The 6,582-nt window shown below is 41.0% G+C and overlaps 1 non-coding gene across 1 annotated transcript; it reads right to left on the reverse strand.

The window, feature by feature from the left end:
- Positions 1–5,839: 5,839 nt before the first annotated feature.
- Positions 5,840–5,954, reverse strand: LOC140282429 (U5 spliceosomal RNA). The gene has a single exon (XR_011909865.1). It is a non-coding gene; the product is annotated as a U5 spliceosomal RNA (small nuclear RNA).
- Between the last annotated feature and the right edge of the window lie 628 nt (positions 5,955–6,582).

Below are 6,582 nucleotides of genomic sequence, written 5' to 3' on the forward strand. Positions count from 1 at the left end.
TATAAAATGCGGGTAAGAAAAGGTAAGAATGCCCAACCATAAATTATCAAAAGCGACAGCAGAGATGTTCGGCTGGTATTTATCAATGTCTAGATAGATTTCCACAAAAAACAACGTTGTACTTTGCAGTAAAAGAAAGAACAAATCTAAAGTTTCAGGAATCCGAGTATAAGCTTGCTTTCATGAGTTCTGCTCGATTTCGGATTTTGCTATAAAATAAATTCCTTCACTCAAACTAAGTTAAAACTGCTTTGTCCTTCATATGTACCCATTTTTACATATATTTCAAGCATAAACTTTCTCATATTACCCTGAATGAGAAAGAACCACACTTGTGATTAAGCCATACGCCCCTTTTGAGGAGTTCTGCATGATTTGGGATTTTATCTATAAAATTAATTCCTTCACTCAAACTATGTTAAAACGGCTATTACCTTAATATTTATCAATGTCTAGATAAATCTAAAAAAAAAAAACCGTTGTAATTTGCAGTAAAAGAAAGAGCAGATCAAAAGTTTTAGGAATCCGAGAATAAGCTTATTTTCATGAGTTCTGCACGATTTGGGATTTTACTATAAAATGAATTCCTTCACTCAAACCAAATTAAAACTGCTTTGTCCTTCATATTTATCAATGTCTACATCGACTTAAACAAAGAACAACGTTGTATTTTGCAGTAGAAGAAAGAGCAGCACTGAAGGATCAGGAATCCGAGAATAAGCTTGCTTTCATACGTTCTGCATGATTTGGGATTTTATGTATAAAATTAATTCCTTCACTCAAACCAAGTGAAAACTGCTTTGTCCTACATATTTATCAATGTCTAGATCAATTTCAACAAAGAATAACGTTGTATTTTACAGTATAGGAAAGAGCAACACTGGAGGATCAGGAATCCGAGAAAAAGCTTGCTTTCATGAGTTCTGCACGATTTCGGATTTTCCTGTAAATGAATTGCTTTGCTCAAACCAAGTTAAAATTGCTTTGTCCTTCATAATTATCCATGTCTAAAAATGTATCAAGCATAAAGTTCCTCATATTACCCTGAATGAGAAAGAAGCATCCCTTTGGTTGAGCAATACGTTCCTTTTGAGGAGTGCAGGATTTCCGATTTTGCTATAAAATTCATTCCTTCACTCAAACCAAGTGGAAACTGCTTTGAACTTCATATTTATCAATGTCTAGATCAATTTCAACTTCTTCTACTGCAAAATACAATGTTGTTCTTTGTTGAAGTCGATCTAGACATTCATAAATATGAAGGTAAAAGCAGTTTTCACTCGGTTTGAGTGAAGGAATTTATTTAATAGCAAAATCCCAAATCATGCAGAACTCCTCAAAAGGAACGTATGGCTTAATCACAAGTGTGGTTCTTTCTCATTCAGGGTAATATGAGGAAGTTTATGCTTCAAACATTTTTAGACATGGATAACTATGAAGGACAAATCAGTTTTTAAACCGCTTTTTAAAAACTTTAGTCAGAAATTTACACCTTGCAGCTGAACCATCTCCGCTCCCTGTTTTGATAATGTATGGTTGGGCATTCGCACCTTTTTTTACGCATTTTTCAGAAATTACGGGAGGACATTCACACCTACTTGCAGTCGAACAGCTCTGCTCCCGCTTTTGATTATGTTTGGTTGGATATTCAAACCTTTTCTTAACTGCTTTTTACAAACTTTGGTCGGACGTTCACACCTTCTTGCAGCCGAACACCTCCGCTCCCTCTTTTGATCATACATTGTCGGGCATTCGCACCTTTTCTTACCCGCTTTTTACAAACCACGGTCGGACTTTCACACCTTCTTGTAGCCGAACACATCCACTCCTGCTTTTGATGATGTATGGTTGGGCATTCGCACCTTTTTTTTACCCATTTTTCAGGAATTATGGGTGGACATTCACACCTTTTTGCAGCTGAACACCTCCTCTCCCACTTATGATCATTTGCGGTTTGATTTTCGAAAATTTTCTTTCATGTTTTCTAGCAATTATTGATGGACATTTAGACCTTCTTGCAGCTGAACACCTCCGCTCCTGCTTTTGATCATACATTGTCAGGCATTCGCACCTTGTCTTACCCGCTTTTTACAAACTTTAGTCGAACATTCACACCTTTTTGCAGCCGAACACCACCTCTCCCGCTTTTGATGATGTATGGTCCGGCATTCTTACCTTTTCTAACACATTTTTCAGCAATTATGGTCGGACATTCACACCTTCTTGCAGCCGAACACTTCCACTCCACCTTTTAGTGTTCTATCACACCTTTTTTTTCACCGCATTTTATAGATTATGGTTGGAAATTCTCAACCACTCTAATCCGAAGACCTCTCCTCCCGCTTTTGTTAATATATTTAAACTGTAGTCGGACATTCACACCTTCTTGCAGCTGAACCACCTCCGCTCCCTGTTTTGATCATGTATGGTCTGGCAATGCTACCTTTTCTTACCCGTTTGTGAGTAATTATGGCTGGACATTCACACCTACTTGCAGTCGAACAGCTCTGCTCCCTTTTTTGATTATGTTTGGTTGGATATTCGAACCTTTTCTTAACTGCTTTTTACAAACTTTGGTCGGAGGTTCACACCTTCTTGCAGCCGAACACCTCCGTTTCCGCTTTTGATGGTATATACTTGGGCATTCGAACCTTTTCTTACCCGCTTTTTACAAACCATGGTCGGACTTTCACACCTTCTTGTAGCCGAACAACTCCAATCCCGCTATTGATTGTGTACAGTCGTGTATTTTAACCTTTTCTTACCCGCTTTTGACCAACTATGGTCGGACATTAACACCGTCTTAGAGCGGAACACCTCCGCTCCCTCTTTTGATGGTGTATGTTCGGGCATTCTCACCCTTTTCTTACCCACTTTTTACAAACTATGGTCGGACATTCAAACCTTCTTGTAGCCAAAAACCACCGCTCCCTCTTTTGATCATACATTGTCGGTCATTCGCAACTTTTCTTACCCGCTTTTTACAAACCATGGTCGGACTTTCACACCTTCTTGTAGCCGAACACATCCGCTCCCGCTATTGATTGTGTACAGTCGGGTATTTTAACCTTTTCTTACCCGCTTTTTACCAACTATGGTTGGACATCCACATCTTCTTACAGTGGAACACCTCCGCTCCCTCTTTTGATGGTGTATGTTCGGGCATTCGAACCTTTTCTTACCCGCTTTTTGCAAACTATGCTCGGACATTCAAACCTTCTTGTAGCCGAACACATCCACTCCTCTATCTCGATATTGATAAATATGGAAGTACAAAGCAGTTTTAACTTGGTTTGAGCAAAGCAATTAATTTCACAGCAAAATCCGAAATCTTGCAGAACTCATGAAAGCAAGCTTATACTCGGATTCCTGAAACTTTAGATTTGCTCTTTCTTTTACTGCAAAGTACTACGTTGTTTTTTTGTTTAAATCTTTCTAGACATGGTAAATATGAAGGACAAATAAGTTTTAACATAGTTTGAGTGAAGGAATGCATTTTATAAGCAAAATAAAATGCATGAACTCACGAAAAGCTTTTTATCGCTTTTCCCTGCTTTTTACAAACTTTGGTTGGACGTTAACACCTTCTTGCAGCCGAACATCTCCGCTTCCGCTTTTGATGGTGTATATTCGGGCATTCGAACCTTTTCTTACCCGCTTTTTACAAACCATGGGTGGACTTTCACACCTTCTTGTAGCTGAACACCTCCGCTCCCGTTTTTGATGGTGTATAGTCGGGCATTCGAATCTTTTGTTACCCGCTTTTTACAAACCATGGGTGGACTTTCACACCTTCTTGTAGCCGAAAACCTCCGCTCCCTCTTTTGATCATACATTGTAGGGCATTCGCACCTTTTCTTACCCGCTTTTTACAAACCATTTTCGGAGTTTCACACCTTCTTGTAGCCGAACACATCCGCTCCCGCTATTGATTGTGTACATTCGGGTATTTTAACCTTTTCTTACCCGCTTTTTACCAACTATGGTCGGCTATTCACACCTTCTTACAGCGGAACACCTCCGTTTCCTCTTTTGATGGTGTATGTTTGGGCATTCAAACCTTTTCTTACCCGCTTTTTACAATCTATGCTGGGACATTCAAACCTTCTTGTAGCCGAACACATCCACTCCTGCTTTTGATGATGTATGGTTGGGCATTCGAACCTACTTGTTGCCCGCTTTTCATTAATTATGGGTGGACATTCACACCTTGTCGCAGCCAAACACCTCCGCTCCCTGTTTTGATCATGTATGGCTGGACATTCGCACCTTTTCTCACCCGCTTTTTGCAAACTATGGTCGGCTATTCACAGCTTCCTCTCCAACATACTTGTATGGCTGGACAATCACACCTACTTGCAGCCGAACACCACCTCTCTCGCTTTTGATGATGTATGGACCGGATTTCTTACCTTTTCTAACACATTTTTCAGCAATTATGGTTGGAGATTCACACCTACGCACAGCCGAACAACTCCGCTCCCGCATTTGATGGTGTATAGTCGGGCATTCTCACCTTTTCTCATCAGCTTTTTGCAAATTATGATCTGACATTCACACCTACTTGCAGTCAAACAGTTTGGCTGGATATTCTAACCTTTTCTTAACTACTTTTTACAAACTTTGGTTGGACGTTCACACCTTCTTGTAGCCGAACACATCCACTCCTACTTTTGATGATGTATGGTTGGGCATTCGCACCTTTTTTTTACACATTTTTCAGGAATTATAGGTGGACATTCACACCTTCTTGCAGCTGAAAACCTCCTCTCCCACTTATCATCATGTGCGGTTTGATTTTGGAAAATTTTCTTTCATGTTTTCTAGCAATTATTGATGGACATTTAGACCTTCTTGCAGCTGAACACCTCCGCTCCTGCTTTTGATCATACATTGTCAGGCATTCGCACCTTGTCTTACCAGCTTTTTACAAACTTTAGTCGAACATTCGAACCTTTTTGCAGCCAGATGTATGGACCGGCATTCTTACCTTTTCTAACACATTTTTCAGCAATTATGGTCGGAGATTCACACCTACTCACAGCCGAACAACTCCGCTCCTGCATTTGATGGTTTATAGTCGGGCATTCTCACCCTTTCTCATCAGTTTTTTTCAAATTATGATCTGACGTTCACACCTTCTTCCAGCCGAACACCTCCGCTTCCGCTTTTGATCATACATTGTCGGGCATTCGCACCTTTTCTTACTCGCTTTTTACAAACCATGGTCGGACTTTCACACATGTTAGTAGCCGAACAACTCCGCTCCCGCTATTGATTGTGTACAGTCGGGTATTTTAACGTTTTCTTACCCGCTTTCTACCAACTATGGTCGGACATTCACACCTTCTTACAGCGGAACACCTCCGCCCCCTCCTTTGATGGTGTATGTTCGGGCATTCGAACCTTTTCTTACTCACATTTACAAACTATGGTCAGACATTCAAACCTTCTTGAAGCCGAACACATCCACTCCTGCTTTTGATGATGTATGGTTGGGCAGTCGAACCTACTTGTTGCCCGCTTTTCATTAATTATGGGTGGACATTCACACCTTGTCGCGGCCAAACACCTCCGCTCCCTATTTTGATCATGTATTGTTTGACATTCGCACCTTTTCTCAACCGCTTTTTACTATGGCCCACCCGCTGCAATGAGCACTCTTCAGCCCTTTTAAATGGTATAACTTTGCACTCCCGCACGCTCCAGCAAGCACCATTCAAGCAACACCTTTGCACTCCAGCTTCAAACATCGGCACAGTCGCAACAGGTAAGGCGACTCTACTCAGAGAAGTCACTCTGCACAGTAACAAGATTTTTTTTGCACAGACAGAAAGGGCTTCACCCGCAGGTTAATCCTGCCAAAAATAGAAACAACTCATTAGTGCTGCTCTCCACGGAAGTCTTTAATAAAAGGCGAAAGAGTTGTACGTTATGAAGAGGAACCAGAGTACGATTATCCGTCACTTCGGGAGCAGGGCATCAGGCTAGTTGGCATAGCCACCTTCCCCATGGTGAGCTTTGCTTGATTGAGACGCTTTCTCCCCCCCCTTGCTCCTCGGCTGACCAAGTAGGAACAATCGGGCCCTATTCGATGGTTGCCTTGTCTTTTACTCTGTGCAAAAGACAAGGCAGCAACAAAAACACCACGGGAACACCGTATTGAGGCTTTGTTCTGACCGCTCATTCGGTGTCGCGTTTCTTTCAAGCAATTCTCCCGCTTAGCCCACACTCTGCTCGCTCCCAGAGCCGTGTTAAAGTCTACTTCGCATTCACTCTCTTTTCTCAGCAGACTCTTGGGATTTTATCTATAAAATGAATTCCTTCACTCAAACTATGTTAAAACTGTCAAAAAAAAAAACAACGTTGTACTTTGCAGTAAAAGAAAGAGCAAATCTAAAGTTTCAGGAATCCGAGAATAAGCTTACTTTCATGAGTTCTTCACGATTTCGGATTTTGCTATAAAATGAATTCCTTCACTCAAACTAAATTAAAACTGCTAAACCGCTAATCTGTTACATGTAAGGCAGATGTCAAATTCACCGAAATAGGATCTAAGGGTATTCGGCCAATCGAGCTGTA

Source organism: Leuresthes tenuis, unplaced genomic scaffold (genome assembly GCF_036924035.1).
Source record: "Leuresthes tenuis unplaced genomic scaffold, fLeuTen1.0.hap1 SCAF_22, whole genome shotgun sequence".
NCBI classification, from domain to species: domain Eukaryota; kingdom Metazoa; phylum Chordata; class Actinopteri; order Atheriniformes; family Atherinopsidae; genus Leuresthes; species Leuresthes tenuis.